The sequence below is a fragment of the Danio aesculapii genome, chromosome 18, assembly GCF_903798145.1.
Source record: "Danio aesculapii chromosome 18, fDanAes4.1, whole genome shotgun sequence".
In the NCBI taxonomy this organism is placed as follows: Eukaryota; Metazoa; Chordata; class Actinopteri; order Cypriniformes; family Danionidae; genus Danio; species Danio aesculapii.
This window is the reverse complement of record NC_079452.1, coordinates 31,241,833-31,265,961: the sequence shown is the minus strand read 5'-3', so window position 1 is coordinate 31,265,961 and position 24,129 is coordinate 31,241,833. Positions and strand designations below refer to the sequence as shown.

Below are 24,129 nucleotides of genomic sequence, written 5' to 3'. Positions count from 1 at the left end.
GTCCTGGTGTCGCAGAAAGACACCAAACAGTTTGCGTTTATGTAAATGAAAGTCTGCATTTCTGTCTGTCTGTCTGTGGTTCGGTGTCGAACGCTGGCGCTCATCAAAGCTGATCTGAAACAAATGCACTGGGGCACTGAAAAAGAGTCTGGGAATGATAAAAGCTTCATTAGTATCTGCTCTTGTTTTATCAAAGCTGGCTGTGTTTGTGTGTTCACTTCCTCCCCGTGATGCTGAAATGCATGTTGCCTTCCTCCAAAGGAAACAATGCATATTCTACAGCGTAATGAACTCCTGTTCAACTTTACCGATGTACACAAACACGCATGCTGGGTTTAATAATGCCAGGTTATCTCAGACTACACAGTCATTCCAGGAGGCAAAGCATTTTTGCTCAACAATTTGTATTAGGGGGACTATTTTTGTTCAAAAACAAAATGGTTTTCTAAGAAATTGTACTCTTCTGATGGGCCAATTTGATATTCTGAGTGAAACATGATTAATAATATTAATAATAATAATAATAATAATAATAATAATAATAATAATAATAATAATAATTTATAGTGATCATTAAATCTATCCGAGAGTCCATCCATTCATCCATCCATCCAACCATCTGCTTGCTTATATATACAGTCAAGGCCAAAATGACACAGGCTTCTCCCAAAAGATAAGACGATGTACGTACAACAGGCATTATTGTGGAAAAACAATTTCTCGGCTTTTATTTACATTTGACCAAAAAGTGGCAGTCAGAGTTTGCCAGGGGTATGAAAATTTCCTGTGTCACTGTATTTTTATTTATATTAATATTTTAATTATTATTTTTCTTACATTAAAAAAGATTTTAGCTTTTAATTTAGTTTTTTCATATTTCTATGTAGTATTTTATATATATATATATATATATATATATATATATATATATATATATATATATATATAAAAAAAAAATATATATATATATATATATATATTTTTAAAATTTATATTGCTTCATTGTTTGTTTATTTTATTTTATTCTTTTTTTGCTTTTGGATTTATCTGTGCATTTTGCCAGCAGACCTCATGATAACCATGATGCCATATGCTGAATAGGCACGGAAAGACAAGTTTTCTTCATACTAACTCCTTTTTTATTTATACTAATGCTTTTGTTTTGCTTTAACAACTTTTTTTGAACGTTCATCTGTCAACAGTATTATTAAACAAAAAGCAAATGACCTCACTCCTTGTAGACTAAACTAACTAAATAATTTTTAAAAAATCAGACATTTTTTCTGTTTGTAATATGGGGACTATATTTTTCAAGGAAATAATGCACTGTATTGTAAGAAATTGTACTGTGTTCTCATTGGCCAATTTGATATTCTAAGCAATAATAATAATCATAATAATCATAATAATAATAATAACAATAACAACAACATCTGTTTGCTTATATATATACTTGCTTATTTATTTTTATATTTATAAATTTTTTAAAAGTTTTTTTTTTAAGTTTTAAGTTTTTATTTTGTCATATTTCTATGTATTCTATATGTATTCATATTTTTTTTTTGCATTTTTTGTTATGTACAATTTTATTCTCTCATTTGTTTTGGTTTTATATATTTAGAAATGTTGTGTTAATAAATTTTTTTTATTGATGTTTTATATATTTTTTAAGTTTTTTTTAATTTTGCTTCATCGTTTATTAGTAAAAAAAAATTTTTTAGGCATAATTATATTTATTTATTTTTATTTCAATTTTTTTTTCATACAGACATTTGTGTTTGGTTTTATTAACCTCAATTTATCAAACGTTCTTATCATTAATTCATGTAATTAACATAAATTTTGATATTATGGAATATTATGATCCCACTTCACCTCACCTCTGGTACTCCAAAAACCACAAAGATAGATGAATGGATGGATGGATGGATGGATGGATAGATGAATGAATGGATAATTAATAAATAAATACAAATTTTAACCACAGTTGGCCTATATTAGATTTATGAGGCATTTTACATCCTGCACTCTAGTACTTTGAAATCAGAGTAGAACGATTGCACCGGGGCTCAGTTTGTCCTGCAATTGAAAGCTTCAGAGAACACAAGAAGGGAAAATCAGAGGATGATAAAGTGAAGATGAAGAGGCGTGCAAAACACTGTGTGCCTGTTTGTGAAATAGGGGGACGTACTGCAGTGTGAACGCAGCATAACTAACAAGCTATTTGAAGCATTTCTCTTGTCTGGATTATCCTGATGCTCAAATTAAATTATGTTTACTGGAGCGTCCCAGGCGTGGACGGCGGCGCAGTCAATCTGCATAAGAGGGAAGCCACTTTTGACTGTTCATCGTCTCATCAATATTCAGAGTCGCTCCACAGCGACGCTCGCGGCTGGAGCATGTTAACACTGGCCTGAGGTTTACAGAAACATTCTCACTAAGTGTTTGTTTACTCTACTGTAAGTCAAACACAACAGTTATGCATGCAGAAAACATGTCATTATGCATTATATGTATCATTTCTAAATTTTATAGCCATTTTTCACAATAATGCGGGCATGAAGTTCAATAATAATAATAATAATAATAATAATAATAATAATAATAGAATATTATTTAATATTTTATGTTCTGTTCTGTAATTTGGTTTAGGTTTATTTTATTTTTTATTTGCTTGTTTATTTAACAGGGACATCACACTTGACATTGTTATACAAAGACAACCAATGTTGCATACATAGGGCATACAGCATAAAGCTAATTTGCAGCCCTCATCCCTGGTTATAGGCTTTATATTAAAAATAAAAAAAATAAACACAACAAACATGTACAGTATATACAGAACCACAGACATAAAATGTAAGTCAATCAGCATACTAAAGAGAAAAGTAAACCTGACCAATCTAGAAGAATAATACTTAATGTTTAGATTCTGTAAAGATTTCAACCATTTTTTCATATAATAATAATAATAACAACAACAACAACAACATCTGTTTGCTTATATATATATATATACTTGCTTATTTATTTTTATATTTATAATTTTTTTTAAGTTTTAAAAATTGCTTTTAGCTTTTATTTTGTCATATTTCTATATGTATTCATATTTTTTGCAGTTTTTGTTATGTACAATTCTATTCTATCATTTGTTTTGGTGTTATATATTTAGAAATCTTGTGTTTTTTTATAAAAATTAAAAAAACAAACACAACACAACAAACATGTACAGTATAAAAATGTAAGTAATCAGCATACTAAAGAGAAAAGTAAACCTGACCAATCTAGAAGAATAATACTTAATGTTCAGATTGCTGTAAAGATTTCAACCATTTTTTCAGCTTTACAGAAAACACTGGGAGTTCTGTTTGTAATTTTAAATCAACAGGCATGGGATTTCATAGATGTGAACCTTTCACTGAAAGGGATGACTGACCCATAGTGGTTCTGCATCTGCGGATTCTACAATTGCCACTCACTGCACTTAATCATTTGGCAGATGTTTTTAACCAAGACAACTTAAAAATGAATAATTAAAGCAACAAAATAACAAAAATATGTATATTTATTTTAATGTTGCAAATGTTGTTTCACATTTGGGAAGCTAATAGTTTAAAAAAAGTTCAAAGTTTCTTAATTATACATCAAGAGAAATGTAATATTTTTTTTCTTATATTTATATAATGTATATTATGTTTTAGTTTTATTTTGTCTATTATTTTATGTAAGTATATTTTTTACATTAGTTTTTTTGGTTTTGGTTTTATTTGTTTTTATATTTAGTTTTTTTATTATATTTTATTTTCATCTTAAAAATGAGCAACCAAAGCAGCAAAATAACCAAAAAAAATTATATTAATGGCGTGATTGTTTATTTATTTATTTATTAATGTTTTTGCCAGCTAATATTTTAATTAAAGTTCAAAACTGGTAATATTTTCATCAACAAAAGTAGGCAGAATGTAAAATGTAAAAGAAAAATGTGTTTCTTCAATAAACTAACAACTTTGACTTTTGCCTGAATAAATTTCTAATTGGCAGCTTATTATTAGTCGTTAAGGTAGTAATTTTATTTAGGTTTTGGGCAGGATTAGGGATGTACATTAAGATTATACTTTATAAGCCAATAGAGTGGAGGAACTATGACGCCACCTTGTAGGCCAGTCGGCTGCTAGCATAAAACTGGCTCCCTCGATAAAATCCCCATAGGATTATTGGCGCCAATAGCCTAGTGGTTCAGTGCGCCAACATATAGCACCATGGTGCCTACGGCGACCCGAGTTCGATTCCCAGCTCGAGGTCCTTTGCCGACCCTTCCCCTCTCTCTGCTCCCAACTATTTCCTGTCAATTCTCTGCACTATTCTGTCCATTAAAGGTTAAAAAGCCCTATAAAAAAATTATAATTACATTCAAATAAACATTTAAAAAAAAAAAAAAAAAATCCCCATAGGATTTTCCCATAGGCTTTTGGAAGATTGCAAATAACATACACTTACATGTTTTGTCCAACCGGATAATCCTCACACAAAAATACAACTTTTAGCACTTTTGGATCTTAAATGCAAACGCAAGAACTGAAAAGCTAACATTAGGCTATAAACGGACTACAGTGCCTTCAGGGCGTCGCCTGGATGTCAGCACGACCTTGCTGATGATTTATAATCCACGCTATATATCATAAACAAATATATATTCAAAAACACATAGACCTACGTAGGTCTATGCGTACGTGCCTGCGTGCCTTTTGGATAGTTTTTACGTGGGAAATACATTTTGTTTTGCTTTATGGTTGTTGTAAAATTTTTCAAACTGTGTGTGTAAATGTGCCTATATGGTATTATCAAAAGCCAGTTAAATTAGTGTATCGCTCGCGTGCATACAGCCCGCTTACCTTAGACGACAGAAAGGCGTGAGGGACAAGTCTATATGACTGCAAGTTCCATCATGGACACAAAACAACATTCAATATTTTTTTTTGGCATAAAGTACAGTAAAAAGCAGCCCATACAGTCTCATATGCTATAGATTTTGAGGAGTGTAAATATTGCAGTTATGACAGAGTTAAATGTGTTCAGATGAAGAAAAATCCTTTGATCATGTTAAAATGACAGTTAACATGTATGTATTTTTACACATCTATTTACACGTTTGCATTACTGAGTGCAGGAAAGAGACAGGCTGCACTGGTAAGCTGTATCCCCATATCTTTAATTAAAATAAATGATCAACAATTAATCTGTCTTGACGGTCTCTACAACTGAAGGCATTATCTACACACAATATGAATTCCCAATATAAAAAATACTACAAACTATAAAATACTATTCTTGAAAATACTTAAATCACAGACAAATCCAAATGCCCAACGCAAGCGAGCTGCGTTCCAGACCAGTTCAGCTCGATGACGTATAATGTCTCTGACACCGCCTGTAGTCCCATTTAGCAACTTGATAGCAACCGTCTTTTTAAAGAAGCATAACCGATTTAAAAAATCAAGAGTGTGATGTAACTGATGTGTTTTATGTCGCAGAATAAAAGTCATAGTGTATTGAGTTTGTGTTAGCCACGAACCTTATTTCAGCGATTTAACTGAAATCCCATTGAAAAAACCCATTGACTTTGGGACGAGGGAACCGCAACTGCTAAAATGCTAACTCGCTTTCGGGTTTTTGCATAAAACTTGACGTCATAGTTCCTACACTCTATTCTTAACAGGTAATAAGCCTCTAGTTAATACTGAAAATTGGTATTTAAACCAATGTCTACAATCTAGCCTTTGAAAAAGTTATTAAAACCTTTTTTAAGTTCTGCTTGTTCTGTTTATGTAAACAAAACTTGCAGCAACATACTTCAAAAGTTAAATTTTGGTTAGCCAACATACAAAGAATGTTCTCAGAATGTTCTTGTTTAATGCACAATAATAATAATAATAATTAATAATAATTCATTAATAAATAATTATCATAATTTAATCATTTATTTTCTGTTTTGCTTTTTTTTTTTTTGTATTTCCCTTTATTAATCTGGGGGCCCAAAGCAAAATGAATCGCCAACTTATTGCCCTTCCAGTTGCAACCCATCACTGGGAAACATCCATACACACTCATTTACACACTACAGACAATTTAGCTTATCCAATTCACCTATAGCAGGTCTTTGGACTGGGGGGGAAACCAGAGCATCCAGAGGAAACCTACACAAACACGGGAAGAACATGCAAACTCCACACAGAAATGCCAACTGATCCAGCCGAGGATCGAACCAGTGACCTTCTTACTGTGAGGTGATCATTCTACCCACCGCGCCTCGTAACGCCTTAATAATGATAATTAATAAACTTTATTTTTATAAAATGCCTTTAAAAGCTCAAGGCACTTTACAGACATAAAATGTGCCGCAGAAAAAGATACAAGGATGAATGCAAACAAAATGTAATAATAAAAAAATACAAGCACATAAAGTAATAATAATAGTAATAGATCTAGTAATGGTAATAATCAAACATGAGCTAAATGGGAACCACTTGGTAACATTAGGGGAACGTTCTGTGTTTTTGAGGCTCTATGCTGTTCAATGAAATGATGCATGAAACAAATTTATGTTTCTTAAATGAATGCTCATCCATGATTATTATACAGAGTGCATTTGAGTAAATAACTGACTTTGTATTTTAAGATGGCTATCCTTTAACATAATCGAATGGTAACATTGTGATTCGCATGGTTTGACTGTACGATATCCCCCCAGGAGAGTTGAAATGTGGCCGCTGCCTTTTCTGCACACCTCAGCGGCCGCATTAGCACTCTGATTGGAATGGATGACTAGCCTGTACGGGACAGTTGTTCGGGACCTTGAATAAGTATATGGCCAGTGGGCAGATGAATAATGGAAGTTGTGTGCCGCGCTCATTTTATCCGCACCAGAAGCCATAACACAGACGTCTTTAACATTCCTCTTGTCACTCGCGTACATGTGTTCTGCTTCTGAGTTTGAAACGCACAATGAGAACTTTTTGAAATGAAAGTTTGATGTTTTTTTTTCTTTGTTGGTGCGGAAAGTTTGAGGTGAAAAACTTTGCACCATAAAGGGCTTCTTTTATGCCTTTTCAGGTATTATAATAGACTATTTCATGTGTAATAAAACTGCTTGTGAATGTAAAAAATGTTCAAAAACTCTTAAAGTGGTTGTCCCTAAAATGAAATCACTCTTCCTCAATTGCAGGGGTGGGCAAACTCGTTCCTGGAGGGCCGGTGTCCTGCACAGTTTAGCTCCAACACTAATTAAACACACCTGAAGATGCTAATCAGTGTCGTCAAGATCACTAAAAATCTATATGCAGGTGTGATTGATTAGAGTTAGAGCTAAACTGTGCAGGACACCGGCCCTCCAGGGCCGAGTTTGCCCACCCCTGCTCAAGTGGTTGCAAACCTTCGAGTTTGTTTTTATGTTGAACACAAAAGAAGATATTTTGAAGAAAGCTAAAAACCAGTAGCCATTGACTTCAATAGTAGGAAAAAGTACTATGGAAGTCAATGGCTACCAATTTCCAACATTCTTCAAAATATCTTCTTTTATGTTCAACTGAATATAGAAAGTGAAGAGTGAGAATATATAAAATTATTTATGTCTTTGGATGCTAAAAATATAATGTACAGTCAAGCAGATGAATTCAGTATGAATGCTATGAGCACATTTTCACATATTGTGAATTTAAAAAATACTCAACAACACATTGCGTTCATATTCATACATGTGTGCACAAAATATATTAATAGTAAACGGTACTACTGCAAACTGTACTACCGTTTAGTACATTGAATACACACACATGGACCCACACACACAAGTTTGTTTTTGTAAGGATATTGCATAGGTTTACATTGTTTTATACTGTACAAACTCTTTTCTATTGCTATACAAATAGTATCTGGATGCAGACTTGGATTTGCAAACTGAGACTGAATATCTCAGAGATGCAATGTCAGATGCAAGCACTCAGTGGTGCTAGCCGCATCACTGTGAGGGGTAAGGTTATATGTGGGCTTTAGGTGTGTGCATTAAAAGCATTAGATTCCTAACTGATCCCTGAAAGACCCCAGTGACAGACGAGTCTTCACATTGATTCTGTAGGCCTGCCTGAACACCCGCCGGTGACCTCTCCCACCTGCAGCTTCTCCATGATGGATGTCCAGCATTCTCTAGCTTCCAGTGCCTAGACAAAAGTGCAAGAGGCGAAATGGTCGTGGCCAACTGACCCTGGTTTCTCTCATGGTTTTTCCTTCACTTTCGTCAATTGGTGAAGTTTGTTCCTCACCACTGTCATCACTGATTTGCTTGGTTTGGGACTTGTGGAGCTGCACATCGATGGATTTGCTCTTCAGTGTTTGGACTTTCAGCAGTGAAAATTAAACCACACTGAACTGAACTGAACTGAACTGAACTTCAACTCTGAAAGCTGGGCTGACACGGTTTCAGTTTACTAGAACTTCTATGTTAAGCTGCTTTGACACAATCTACATTGTAAAAGCGCTAGAGAAATAAAGATGAATTGAATTGAATTGGATGCAGCTCACCTTCCAACTGCACCAAGTCTGCATCCAGATCTCTCTCATTGCCCTAGACTCAACCCTATCCCTAAACCCAACCCTCACAGGAAACTGTGTAGTTTTACTTTCTGAAAAAAAAAAAACTCATTCTGTGTGGTGATTTTTTTTTTTTTTTGCGTAATGAGAAGATCCGTAATCTCCTCATAATTCACCACTTTCTTGTACCCGCGCCATACCTTAGAACAATAGATAGAATGACATGGATAAATAGACAGAATGATAGATAGATCAATTAAAACAATAAATAAATAAAACAATAGACAGAAAGAAAGATATATAGAACAATAGATAGATATATAGACAGAACAATAGATTGTACGATATAAATAGATAAAACGATAGATATAAAAACATGGATATATAGACAGAACGATAGATGTAATGATATAGATTGATCGATAAAGTGATGGACATAATCATAATCATAATGCCCTTAAACAGATTTGTGTCCTGATATGTTGCAAAACACATATACACACACACACACACACACACTTAAAGCATTATTATTTAAGATTAAGCAACTTAAAGCATGTTTGTTCCTAAATGTATATTTTTTTATGGGAGGAAATACTTAACATGCAAATTAAGCGTGTTGCATTCTGAGTTCCTGTATATTCGAAGTTCTTCTGCTTGCCTGTATGTAGAATATACGTTTGACAAACTTTATACCAAATTTGGTACGTCATAAATGCATTAAGCTACATTGAATGGCTCCAATTTTGCCTTTTTACAAGACGTAAAGTAAGTATTTTGTGTCTCTAGAACGTGTCTGTGAAGTTTCAGGTCAAAATACCCATCAGATCATTTATTATACCCTTATGAAAATGCCAATTTTGGGGTCAGAGACAATTGTAGCTGTTTTTTGCCTGTCCCTTTAAATGCAAATGAGCTGGTTCTCCCCACCCACTTTCAAGACATTTCTTTTCACAGAAGAATAACCACAGAAAAATGACAGCCAGAACTCAGCAGGATGAAACAGACCCACTGTCCCAAATACCACAGTAAGAGAATGAGATACACGCAAATGCTGTTACAATGTTCGCTACACTACAATGTCAGCAACTAATCGCAAATGTGACAGAATGCCCACCAAATAGATTAATATAGAGAGATCCATTAAAGCTACAGTTACTGTACAAAATAAACCTGATTTACCGTCCACAAACCGAGACTCCTGTTGTGTGATTGAAGCATTCTCGTTTATAGTTGTGTAGACTATGCAAATGTGGTGATTCCAGCAGTTATGAATTATGTAGCTTAAAAAGTATTAAAATTACAAAGTGTAGCACTTACTGCTTGTTAAAGTGCAGTTGGAGCACAGAGAGTTGGAACAGCTCTTTTAATCCCAGTTTCTTTGTAAATCCTGTCTTGTGGGATAATACACGTTAATCCTGAGATATGACAATACGTGCCTGTCAGTCAATATTGATGAGTGGGTAAATCACATTGCGGAGGTGCCTCAAAATCACTGGGTATTGGATCCTATTTTAACATCAGGAAATGTAAAAAAAGAGACTTTTCTGGGTTCATCTGCTTCCCTGAATTACCAAATTCTTTTATATATCAATTTATTAGTAGACTAAGCAATTGTTAACTAATTTTCTAACAGTTGTCTACTAGAGGAAGAAGCTTAAAGGGCAACTTTAGGAACTTTCCCAATGATTATTTGATGTATTTGTTGTGGAGTTGCAATGATGAGTCACACACAATGTTGTTACGAAGTTCACACACAGACACACACACAGTGCACACGTTTAACTTTGCACTGTTTTTGTACGGCAAATGTGACCGGATACACATTAATCTCCACTGCTGTATGGATTTTTGTAATGTTAATGTACAAATTAAACCTGATTTAACGTCCACAAAGTGGGATTGAAGCGTCTTCTTTTATAATTGTACTCACATGCGGTTGTGGTGATAAAGTAAAGACGGTAAAATCATTGTATTTCATTACAAACATGCACTGTTTTAAAAATGTTTTAAACTTGTAAAACTCATTCTTGATCACATTTGATGATGATTGATGATCACAGAGAGCTGAACAGATCTTTTAATCCCAGTTGCTTTGTGCACATCCTGTCTTGCTGAAATGAATATATGCGTTACTACGGAGACTTGTTAAAATGCGGCTGTCAATCAATTCGGTGGGCGGGAAAACCGCACTTCTACGTCACATTGCGGTCGACCTCAAGGGATTTGGATCCTATTTTAACGTCAGAAAAAATAGACTTACTGTCTTTATAGACCATTTTGAGGGATGTAAACAAAAACAATGGTCCCAACATATTTCCTATTTTACATTTTTCATTTCTAAAGCTTCAGAAAATCAAAAAAAAGAGCATAATTTTGACACATATTGATAAATAATGTTATGATGGCTGTTTTAACGTTGAGTTATGATTGAATTGCCTCTTGTTACAGTTATGAAATAGTTTGATAACAAGCAGGAAATGTTCATGGGCCAATGACATAACCACATTGAACTGGTCTATACCCCCCCAATATGACTGTGGACACGCTATACCTACACACAGTTTTGTCCGAACAGCTTATACAAAAGATGATTTACATCATAGGTGCCCTTTAATGTGCAGTTTGGCTTAGCATGCAGTTTCTGACATGCACTGTAATCGATCGACCAATCACAGACAGACTGGGCCAGATCTGACCAATCAGAGGCTCTCTGAAAGGTGGAGTTTGGAGTGCCTGATCCTTGAACGATTCATTTTACACACTGTGTGAAAAGAGCTGCTACAATTTACGTTATTATGAAATTAAAGCGTTTTTTGACCTTGGATAGATAATTTATTAAGAGATGTCAAAAATGAAATTACCAACCTTAAAATGTCAAAATGGAGCACTTTAAGGAATCCTCATTTAAGGAAATCATTCAGTGAATAGACTAACAGTTGATGTTTAGCTCACTGGAAAGGTCAGAACTACTTCCTCCACTTTGTTGAATTACGTTGCATTCGGGTGCTTTTGAGAAGTTTGTATATGAGCTTGAAAGTTGTAATTAAGAGGTAATTTTCGTCTGAATAAAAATGTAGTTTTGTATCGCTTTCGATCATTTACTGACAAACCCTGCAAGCTTTTAGCAGCGCTTCGACAAAATGAAGAGCAGAGGATGCACATTAGTTGTGTAATTGAAGTTTTATCTGTGCATTTTATCATTCTGATGCTGGCAGACAAAACGATGAGAAATGCAGCTTAGAGAGTTGTTGTCTTTCTCCTCATAAACCAGCTAAATGAGTGGTGTTTCCTGCAAACTTCTGTGCTGTTCTTCATTAAAACTCCATAAAATGAGTACAGAGACTTATGATCAATACTAATTTGCTCCCTCTGTAATATTCAGAGCTTGAAGACAATCCAATGATAATTATGTATTTATGGTATTGTTAATTTTTTCTTGTAAATATTATTATGGCTTGAATATATTAACTTCTTATTGAACTCCTCTGCCAATTTATTTATTTTTTGCAAAGAATTGAACTGCACGGATGCATGAAATTATATTTATAGATATAGAAAATATTTCTGTTTCAAATAAGAGCTGTCCTTTTAACTTTTTTTATTGGATAACTTTATATAATTTTGTCACATTTAATAATTTATTACTTAGATTAGTTCAATAATCTTTTGAATAGATGTCAAAAACATAAAAATAACTTGCTCATAGCAAACTTTTTAAACAGTAATGCATTTTAAATAATAGTATCACTAAAGACTATAACTGTACTGTATTCTTAAAGGGACTTTAGTATTTCAATTAAGTTCAATTCATGAATTGAAAAATAAAATGTTTCTCTGGGTACATTTTGTTGTACGTTTCAGATGACAAATCCACTAGGCGTGCTGTCTACATTTTTGCAAATCTGAAATGCATCACTTAGGGAATGTTTTATTATACATTGCAGATACACATTCTTCTTGTACATGTTCAGAAGTCTTTCTTTCTTTCTTTCTTTCACGTACTTCTTGTACACGTCCATGAGAAGTCGGGACTTGTCGTACAGATCACCTACTGAACCACTAATCTAAACACTTCCCTAAACATAACCAACAGTGTTTTCAAAAGCCAACGTAAGAGAAAAGTGCACTGCGACCGTGTTGTTTTGATTACATTGGCTTTGTGTCTATTGTGGAGCCGTGGTTAAACGCACTCGAACCTGAGGGTGCTACATCACTGCGCAAACTGACCAGAAAAGTCGTCTATATTGAGATACATAAGACAAATGTGTTCCATTACAAATCATGAACATCATTAAGTTTTTTTTTGTGGTATTTATTTGGTGTTGTGAACAAAGAACTGAATGAAAATAATCCTTTATTCGTTGATAATGTCCTGTAAATATCATAAGTGTGAAAAGGAACAAAGTTGTTGATGTCATACTGCCCTCTAGTGTTCATTTTACCTAGAAACTGGAGTCAAATGTGATTAAATTCAGCGTTAAACGGAGGTTAAGTTTATCTTTTTCCCTTCTTAAATGTTTTCTAAAATGAAAAATGTAGGGTGGTGCAATTGTTGGATCGTTGGAAGATGGACATTGCTAACAAAATGGAGAAAGATTTGAATGTTTGTACTGTGTGTAGGATTTTTACATTCCACTGGAATCACCGTCGGCACCTTGTGATTATATTGAGAATGAGAAGTTACGTTTTACAGATGGAATCGTGTCATATTCATTTATACTCACGCTGATAGCCCCCCCCCCCATAGGACTGATGGCCCCGCCCTAAATGATTGATAGTCCTGCCCTATATGACTAATAGCCCTATCTGAAAGGATTCATAGCCCTACCCTAAATATCTGATATCCCCGCCCTGAAGGCATTTCAAGTGGAAAAAAGCCATTTTGATGGTTTAGGGAAGGTTATGATATTTAATTAAAGATTATGGGCTCTATTTTAACAATCTAGGTGCAGAGTCTAAAGCACATGGTGCAAAAGCATTAAGGGCATGTCCGAATCCACTTTTGATATTTTAAGGATGGAAAAATATGCTCTGCACCTCAACCCATTGTCTAACAGGGTTGTGCGTATTCTCTTAATGGGTTATAGGTGTGTTTTAAGCATAACATGCATTAAACCAATCAGAGTCTCATTTCCCATTCCTTTTAAGAGTCAGTTGCATCACGTCATGGTGCATTTACATGCTGGGCCAACCCAGTCTCACGGCAGTTCGTGAAATAGTCACGAAATTTAATCTATTGATTCGTGTTCATGGGCACGAATTTCCCTCTTTTTTCGTGTCACCTTGCACGAATTTCCATCCAATGTATTTCAATAGGAAATCATTTTCGTGTCTCTAGCACGACTTATTTTGCCATAGGGTACCTGATGCTGCGCTTTTTAAAAAATATTTTTATTAAATATTATTATAACCACAGGGTACCAGACGCAGTATTTCGATTATTATTATAGCCACAGGGTACCAGACGCAGTATTTTGATTATTATTACAGCCACAGGGTACCAGACGCAGTATTTTAATTATTATTGTTGACACAGGGTACCAGACGCAGTTTTTTTATTATTATTATTATTGACATAGTGTACTAGTTTTTCTAAACCGACGCAGAAGGAATTCCATTGCTTTCAATGGGTTGCCTCAGGCGTCATACGGAGACGTTCAAAACCATCAAAATATGTCAACGCAATATTTTAAACCTGGTTAACGTCTATTATAAGTTTTTTTTTAAATATGTGATTTTTGTTTTGTTCATGAAAAGCGTCTGTAAAGAGGGTCGAGACAACTGTAAATGAGAATATACATCGGTCAACGTGACTTCTATTCAACAGTGAGTTTAACATCGCTCAGCTATTGGTCAAAATGCATCACCGGTGAGTTCACCGATGAGTTAAACTGCAGCAATATGTGGTAGGTTAATGCTACATAATGTATTTTTTTATATTTTTATTGGAGATTAGTTGGTATTTATAAATATGTTATCATTTACTTTATATTTAATGAGTGAAATTATATTCAATTGCCCAGTTTAGGGTAATTATGCCTAATAAAACTGATTAATTTGTTTGTTTTTTTAACTTAAAAAATATTACATTTAAAGTACTAAGTTTTAAAAATATTTTTAGCTGATCTTTGTATTATTAAATTATTCATTGAAGTTGGGGTCATAGTACGTCGAGATCTATTTTTTTTTTACAGTCTATGGTCGCAATCCCAAGGTTCATTGCGATCCCAAGGTCCACTGCGGTTTTCCACGCGGTAAGTAAAAAGTAAACAAATAAAGGCGATTTGTTGATTTAGATAAGGGGTTTGTTTAGAACTTTTATAAAAGCAGGGAAGTTATCTCCTGATGCATTAAATGACTGCAGACTTGATATAAATAAAGCATGTACTGCAAACTAGCGATGTTATCTACCTACATCTAAGTTCATTTATTAAAAAATATATTTTCCCCACATATAGTCGTGCATAGCTCAGAACAATATAGTTATACATTTGAAGATGAGGAGCAGTGTTACCAGATTGTTGTTTTCCACAATAGTAATCGTCCAAAATCTAAATAAATTATGCAATATGCAATAAATATTACCTCTAATAATACAATTGTATTCATAACTACATCAATATTAAAGCAAATCAAGTGTTTCTCTTAAGTTTAAAGGCTACATTGTAACTGCAATTATTTTTCATGCCTTAAAACAGACACACACACAAACACATTATATATAATGCCCCCCTTTGCTTTTTTTCTTTTATGAATATTTCCCAAATGATGTTTAACAGAGCAAAGAAAATTTTCACAGTATGTCTGATAATATTTTTTCTTCTGGAGAAAGTCTTATTTGTTTTATTTCGGGTAGAATAAAAGCAATTTTAATTTTTTTAAAAACCATTTTCACCTCTTAGGGCTTAGTGGCCACATACATGGACAGCACATTTTAGCTGTTATGTCTTATGTTTTATATTTTGTTACAGACATACAGTGTCATACTGCAACTGTTTTGCAGCATATGAAATGTCCCAAACACTATTTTAACTGTCCAAAAAGGGCAAAAAAATGTTTTACTGATAGTCAAAGCATGTTCAAAAATATGTGTGTATGTGTTATTAATGCATTAAAAAGGCAAGAAAAAAAACTGCAGTGTTCAAGGCAGAAATAAAGAGTTTTTCATTCTATTACACAAAGGTGACTTTATTGTGTTTTATATAAATTCGGACATATTCCACATATATGGACATACTTTTCTCTAAAAGTACATCATTTCAAAAGTTGGTACTTAGGTTTTATTCTAATCAGGTTCCAATAAGCCAAAATAAAAAAATAAAATAAAGAGAAATAAAAAATGCGTGTAAAAAAAACAGCTTGGGCCTTAAGAGGTTAAGGTCAAAATTTTTAGCTACTTTAAGCTATATTTTTTTCGATAGTCTACAGAACAAACCATCATTATACAAAAACTTGCCTAATTACCCTAACCTGCCTAGTTAACCTAGTTAAGCCTTTAAATGTCACTTGCAGCTGTATAGAAGTGTCTTGAAGAATATCTAGTGTAATATTATTTACTGTCATCATGGCAAAGATAAATAAATCAGTTATTAGAGATGAGTTATTAAAACTATTATGATTAGAAATGTGTTGAGAAAATCTGCTCTCCGTTAAACAGAAATTGGGGTAAAAATAATCAGGGGGGCTAATAATTCTGACTTCAACTGTATATATGTGTGTGTGTGTGTGTGTGTGTGTGTGAGTGAGTGAGTGAGTGAGTGAGTGAGTGTGTGAGTGAGTGACTGAGTGAGTGAGATAAGCCTGTTGAGAAAAGAAGGCTGGAAAATTGCAGGGCATGTAATTGATTATGCCCTTATTACAGTAGGTAAAAATGCAACTTTTCATTATTCAAAGCATAACATAAGCTCAAGTTTAACATAAACTGATGTATTTCACATAATATCATACACTATTACCAGTATAATTTGGCCTTTAACAATTTATTTAATAAAAGAAAGAATCTATCATCTCTAAATTGTGGTAAAGAGACGCAACAAGCTGTCAAATACTTCTCAAATATTATGTTAGTCATGATGTTAATGGTAAAACTCAAGGATTACCTTGCACCTTCTCAGAAATTTACCATTGATCATATGTATTACAAGAGGCAGGGTTTTTTTAATGCAAGAAATGCTTTTTAAATCATAATCTTAAACAGATTAAGGCTAATTTTGGACTACACTTAAATTACATTACAATTGCTTAAAGCAGTACTGATGTATCTAGTAGTTTAGTGGGTTTAACTAATGTCACATCTGTTTTTATTCATTTCAGATGCAGAACCTTTAGACACTGGATTAATGTTCTGGATTAAGTCCAGTGTATTTATTGGAAAACAGTAGAGAAATCTGCAAATAAGTGGGTTGCAGACATAATTATTTATCTGTCTTCCATACATGTAGCAAAAGAATGCAGAGGCCATATGAATTCATCTTGACTAAGGGTAAGGTTTTTCAGAATTAATCATTATTTAAAATTATTGTATTTTCTTTGTTAATATGTGCAGATTTGAAAAGAATGTACTTTCTTTTAATAAAGAACTCTTCACAGCACTGCATCTGAACAGTCACAACCTCACAGAGCAGCACAACCACCCCACTCAGGATCAGTGTTATGGTGCCATTTTGAAGCTGGAACCTCATCTTGTGTACAGAAAAAGTAGAGTTGAAATTTCACTGGTTGTCTTGTATTGTGTGGTAAGTCATAGTTTTATTATTTGTTTAATTTCATTGCAACACTAAGTAGTCCATTCTGTGGCCAATATGATATATAGGGCATAAAATAGGACTGATCTGATCATTGTTTTGATTTCTAATTAAGTACTCAAGGGGCTACACATGTAGCTGAAGTTAGCATCATTGAGTAGGACATTTCTTTCAGTATACTCTTAAAGAGATAGTTCACCCAAAAATGAAATGAAAACTCTGTCATTAATGACTCATCCTTCACTTGTTCCAAATGTGTCTGAGTTGCTTTCTTCAGTTAAACACAAAAAATATAGATTTTAAAGAAAGATGAAAATCTGTAAACATTGACTTCCATAGTATATTTTTTACTCCTATGTATGTCAATGGTTTCAGGTTTTCAGCTTTCTTCAAAAAACTTCCTTCATGTTCCACACAAAGAAACTTGGAAGTTTTATAATAAAGGTTTACAACCACTTGAGGGAGAGTAAGTAGTGAACTATTCCTTTAACCAAATCTAGTTGACTTTACTAGAAAATTGTATAGAAACTCATTGCCTTAAACCCCTTACATTATATGCAAGATAAAACTTAACAGCCCTACTTAAATTAAAATGTTACTGTAAGTCCGATAAGATTGTAAATGTTGTAAGTTAATTCAAGTATGGCTGTTTAGTTTCACCTTGTATAAAAACACAAGTGGTTTAAGGCAACAGGTTTCTATGCAGTTTTCTAATAAAGTCAATTAGGTTGGGCTAAGACTGTAATGGGTTACAGTAATAGCAGTGAATCATGCAGCTATAACATAAATGTTTAGCCATGTAAAGTAATAGACTTGTCATAATTTAGCAATATTATTAGGGTGGAGCACTGTATGCTGTTGTAGTTTTCATATAATTGATGAGTCAAAGAGTGTGTTTTAAATAGCAAGAAGTGATCAGTGCAGTCACTATCTTCATCTCTGAGTCTGTAGGACTGTCAGATCTGCTTGGGATACATGAAAACATGCTGAAAATGTTAAACTTATTCAAGCAGTTAATTCAAGAGTGCCAGATTTAATGACACTTTACAGATATAAATAAATATCACTGAACTTTCTAAATGAAACCTAACAATCATCTTGATTCTTTGGTCTTTAATGATATTGTGCACTTCTGATACTTTACAGTGGCAAAACCTGGGATAACACATGGGAGCCTTCCAGGAATTTCCGACACTTTACACCCAAGTCTCCTCATGCCAACCGGTTTGCAATATGACAGTCTAGTCACCATAAACACCTGGACTCGCCAAGCACACATTGGTTCTCAGTGTTTTGTAAAAATGTTGCTGTTCTTCAGTAAGTACTTGAATATGTTTTTGAAAAGTGTTATAGCTTTTAGGTACTTTTGCTGTTAAGTTCAGAAAGTTGTCATTATAAACATTTTTGTATTTGTCATGAACTTGACTTGCTGTTGTGAAAGTTTGTTATAATGGCATTTCCAAAGGCATCATTTGAAAAGATTTTTTGCAGTGCAGTTTTACTTGAGCTTCACATACCAGATGTATGACATGAATAAATATCACAAAATAAATAAATATAATAATAATAATACAAAATATACATTTCCTTCAATTATAATTGTTTTTAACCATTTGCATATATATGTATGTAATAAAACATTGCAATAAAACTGTTATAAAATATATATTTTTGGTGTTTGCATGTTTGTGTGATTTTTTTTTTGTTTTTTTTTTTTTGTGGTATTATAAATAAATTATAAATGTTTCATTAAAAATGTATTGTCTTTATTTGCATACTCATTTACAACACTATTTTTACTATTTAATGGGCACAATATTTGTCCTTGAAGTTTGACATATTTATATTTGGATGCCTATAGGATGCAGGGTCAATTTACAGGAAATGCTGAACTATATTTGTTTTCAAACATGACATTTATTATTTTATTATTCATTTCAAATTTATGCCTATGATCTGGTTTCACTGTGATCATTTTGCACATCAGGTTACACCCACAAAGGAATCTCGCTGTAAATATACATTTGTATTTTAATAAGACATAATGTTTAATATGTAATATTAATATGAATTTTAATATTTAAATCCTTAATTTGGCCGAATTACCAAATAGAGACAACAAGTGTGACGTAGATTGCGACGTTGTGATTGGGCTAACTTTAAAGCCAAATTAAAGGATGCTTCGTGTTGCTAACTATGTTTTGCTAACTTTGCCACTTTACTAACAGTGTCCTTTATCAATGAGGTATCGCCATGTTTCAAATAGTTACCGATTAACCAAGATCGTAACCCTAAACCTAACCCTAATTACACATTTCAATGAACTACAATTTGCAGCGCCATGTTGTTCCCGTCCCATCTATAGAGTGACAAAGACTTGTGGGTAATGTAGTTTAAAATATTTTTGTAATAAAATGGAATAAATACGATCTTTAATGAACATAGGACTATCTATATAAGGTCATTGTCCATATATTTATGACATATGTGAAAGCCAGACATAAATTTGTTGTTTTACAATGAGTGTTTTTTTAAACAGCTTTTATTGACTTTCAGTATATATCTGAAAACTATGTCCAATATTATTTATTGAATATAGCATAAGTAATAGTGTTGTGGGTTTTCCCTTATATATTCTAATTTGACTTCGAGTTAGAGATGTTTGAAATGTGAATAATTTTTTCTTTTTCCATGGGGCTCTACACATCCCCTGGGAGTAGAAAGGCAGTAAAACCTATGTAGATGTATCATCTTCAACATGAATAAGACATTGTTATTGTCACATGTACAGTTGTGTTAAAAAAATAAGCTGTACAACATCAGTATACTCTTAAATCACTAGTTATTAGCAATAGTGATCAATATTCATCACAAATTATATGAGTAATTGGTTAATTCACTGGTGTTCTGAATAATATGTGTGGATTTTATGACACTGGATTAATCATGGAAAAGAAGTTTCATTAATGGTCATCATGTGGTTTAATTGTTTCTACTTTATTTGAAATATGGATAAGTTATATTAAAATATGTAAATGTTTATAAATGTAACCTTTTAAAGACTTTTTGTATTTGTTTTGAAAAAAACTCTTTATCTGAATATTTTTACTTTCTAAATCTTCAACTTGTTTGTGTAACAGTATGTTTTGATGACAATGTATGAACTTATGTATTTAATCCAGGAAATAATGATTCCACATAATGTCTTTGTACTGCATGTGTCCCTATAATAATAATCTTTAAACAGTTTTCAGTTATTACAGCATACTATACACTAAGATACTGACAAACGTGGCCTTTGTTATCTTTCTTCAGCCAAGGACTGAAGTCTAAAATAAAAATTTCCCCTTTACCATACCATATTTATTCAAATTAGTATTACACCATGCAACTTACTGTGTCTTGTGGTGAAACTCAATCTGGATAATTTTGTAGACACTGCATTTAATTATTGTTTTTATCACGGGTTAATTTGCTAATTATTTTCTTTATTAATCAAATGATTTGTAAGAATTTCTGCATTGTAAAAATCATGAAAATAGTAAGAAATGAGGTTACAATGACGAAAAGAAATCTTTACAAATGCTGTGAATAGTTCAAACCTCCAAATGATTATAACACATAGCCATTAACCAACAAAATAAAAATGCAAACCTTCAGATGATCTAAACTAAAAGTAAAATAATTTTGTGCTGTACTTATATGTGAGTATAAGCTATTGAGATTGATTATGTCTACCAAAAAAATCATATTTTATAGATTTTCTGTTAGTTTTGAAAATGTTTTAATTGGCATCATTTGATTTATTTTATTTATTTATTTATTTATTGCATTCAATAGAACATTGTACAAATAGTTTTTTTTATTTTATTATTATTATTTTAATTTTCAACAGAACAACAGTGGTACTGGTATCTTGTAACAATATGTACAGCAGTTTTTGTTGGACATTCTAACAAATGCATGCAAATGCAACAAAGCAAAGACAAAAATAAAAGGAGATAAAACAAATTTAGAAAGACATATTGTCACCTTAGAGTTATAAGGTTCTATCTGACATGTTTGTCAAAATTGTGTTATTGACATATTCTTATTAAATGACAACTTATTAACTTTATGGGATGTTTTTTGTATGTTGTAAGTTTAAATTTTAAGACTTTTTATTTAAACAAATGTTACACACATACTGTTTGCTATGAAATGCAAAAACTTTGAAGCTCAACATCTCACAATCATTCAGAACGCAGATAGAACCTTATAATTCCAAGGTGAAGAAATAGTCATGGAGTACCCTCAAGAAAAATCCAGAAGGAGGACCAAATGCGCCAGAACACATCAGATCTTTGATGTAAATCATAGGTAAATTTTTCAAGTGGTAGAAGTCTGGTTGCCTGACTCAGCCACATATTGACTGGAGGTATCTGAGCAGTTGACCATAATAATAATAATAATAATAATAATAATAATAATAATAATAATAAACATTTTTTGGCCAAGTATATGCAAAAATTCAATACACATTCTTCATCATAGAATTCATATTTTAAAAGCTCTCAATGTCAGTTAATGTATTTATTTTATTTTCATATAGAGTACCTCAAATCTATACATGTTGTAAGCAGTTAGGCGTTCAATAATGCTCCAAATTAACACCACTGATTGATTTAAGAGGCATGCATACATACTGTACATGTATATGTATTTGAAAAAAAAGAGACAACAATTTGGTTATAGATTATGAAATTCAGATTTTATTACATGCTTTAGATTCAGTGTTAAGGTCATCGTCTTCTTTCTTTACAGTAAAAGAAAATCTGTAGTCAATGTCATACTCATCAGTTGGAGCTTTATTTAAAAAATGTATGTTCTCTGCTCCGGCCAAAACATGCAGGTACCTTGCAGGTCTCTAGCTTGCACCCTCGTGTCGTAGTTTTTTTTTTCTCAGTTATTTTGTTGCTTTCTGAGAATGATGATCCACAGACCTTTTAACCCCTCTTCGTTTAGGCCACATGTCGTATCTTAAAACACAACCACATTAAAATGTATTAACATCCTTTGGACTGGGTAGCCTTATGCTTATGTTTGTGCTAAATAATACAAATACATACTTTTCAGTAGCACACAAGCAGGACAGTTCTCTGAAGGAACCAGGATGAGTTGAAAGGTATTTGGTATTTATAATGGTTGGCCATCTCTGCCACAAGAATCCTCTGTTCTCTTGAAGAGTCCTTACTAGCAGGATAATGTTGAACGCCCTTCTCGTTGTTGTTAGATCGACAGTGTCTGAAATGTATTCATAAGAAGAAAGTTGTCTCACATGGATTATACATCAACTTTTAAAGAATCAAAACTGACAGAAGTCTAGTGTACATACCATGCTATAAGGCGAAGACATCCACATCACTTCTGTTTTATGTTGTCTTTGCTTCTGCTAGTGAAAATACAAAACAATAATAGTAACACTTACAATTATTCATGACTATATGTAATATTAATAATAATTTCCTCACCGTCTGCCCACTTCTCTACATCATAAACCAAAGTCTTCCAATTGGTTTCCGGTCACTGCCAGTTTCATGGATTCTGTTTTGCAACTTGCATTGCAGAGCTGTTGTGGTCTACAGTGATAAGAAATCAAAAATCATAATACTATTCAAATAGGTTACTGAACATCTAAAACAAACTCTACTGGATGTCTTTACCTTCTGATATCAACAGGTCAGCGAGATGGGCAAATAGTTGAACATCTGCTAATTCCAGCACATGACCATGAGAGTTACAGTAGCATGTCTGGTCACTGCAATCCAAGAGAGGAAACATTGCACTGTTCCAACCTCCTTCCCAACAGTTAAACCACACCTATCCTGGTATGCCAATATCCTGGAAAGCAATAACAAAATTTTGGCATTAGTTTAAGATGCTCATATAGTTCACCAATCTCACATTAAAACTCATGTGCTTTGGCATGGAACACCAAAATGAAGGACTTAAAGAGGGTGCTGGAACTTTGGACAGCTTTTTGCAACTCTTTGGAGGTAGTGTCATTAGTTAATGTAGTCCACAAATCTTCCTGTCAAGAACAAGTACATGACAGTTTATATCTTCTAATCTAATTTTACTAGGTGAACATCAAAGAGCTGTTTTCTTGTTAATTTAGTTTCAACAAATACAGTTTAAAGTACCTAGTACATCCTTCTTGCAAATACTATCCACCTTGTATTGCACAGACTCCCACTCAAGAATATCTAAGAAAAATGTCTGCTGAGATCTTGGCAGTCTATTAAAAATAATTATACCAACATCTTTTCCACCTACAATGGAAAGAATATAAAAATATTTTATGATATCAATTAATTACTTGCATGACCAAATCTGAGATAAAAAGGCCATCATTATGCCTTAGTTTAAATAAAACCAAAATTTCACTCTAGCCCACTGTCACCTAGGTCTACAGATACAGGGACTAATGGAAACAATGAAGTACACACCAACAGTCACTGGAGCAAGGCCCTCTCACAGTTGGGACGATTGGAGTTCCTATGAGCTGTACAAGATTAAAACAACAGAAATTAACATTAATAACATTTCAACTTATCCCAAGACTAGTAGACAAGCAGCATAAGCAGACTTCTAATTTCCTGGACTCCAATGTGGACAGCCGAATCAGTTTATGGTCTATAAGGTGTCATACAAATCAGACAAAACACTTTCTGTAAAATAAAAAAAAAAGGTGGGCCACTAATCAACACATAGAACAAATTGTTTTAAACAGTTAAGCCACTATATTTTGTGAGCTTAT

General features: G+C 33.1%; 4 long non-coding RNA genes across 5 annotated transcripts; 2 read left to right on the top strand and 2 right to left on the bottom strand.

Moving 5' to 3' along the window:
* Positions 1-14,342: 14,342 nt before the first annotated feature.
* LOC130245987 (uncharacterized) lies at positions 14,343-16,934 on the top strand. The gene is made up of 3 exons (XR_008839384.1): positions 14,343-14,492; positions 14,781-14,840; positions 16,900-16,934. It is a non-coding gene; the product is annotated as an uncharacterized LOC130245987 (long non-coding RNA).
* A 26-nt stretch (positions 16,935-16,960) lies between these two features.
* Positions 16,961-18,899, top strand: LOC130245986 (uncharacterized). The gene is made up of 3 exons (XR_008839383.1): positions 16,961-17,068; positions 17,164-17,321; positions 18,477-18,899. It is a non-coding gene; the product is annotated as an uncharacterized LOC130245986 (long non-coding RNA).
* Positions 18,900-22,085: 3,186 nt separating this feature from the next.
* On the bottom strand, positions 22,086-22,743 carry LOC130245920 (uncharacterized). The gene is made up of 3 exons (XR_008839377.1): positions 22,705-22,743; positions 22,439-22,613; positions 22,086-22,348 (listed from the first exon to the last, which is right to left on the bottom strand). It is a non-coding gene; the product is annotated as an uncharacterized LOC130245920 (long non-coding RNA).
* Positions 22,744-22,745: 2 nt separating this feature from the next.
* Positions 22,746-23,875, bottom strand: LOC130245919 (uncharacterized). Of its 2 annotated transcripts, none has more exons than XR_008839375.1 (4): positions 23,819-23,875; positions 23,033-23,400; positions 22,841-22,948; positions 22,746-22,761 (listed from the first exon to the last, which is right to left on the bottom strand). It is a non-coding gene; the product is annotated as an uncharacterized LOC130245919 (long non-coding RNA). The 2 variants fall into 2 exon arrangements; XR_008839376.1 differs by having other exon boundaries at positions 23,033-23,210.
* Positions 23,876-24,129: the final 254 nt, after the last annotated feature.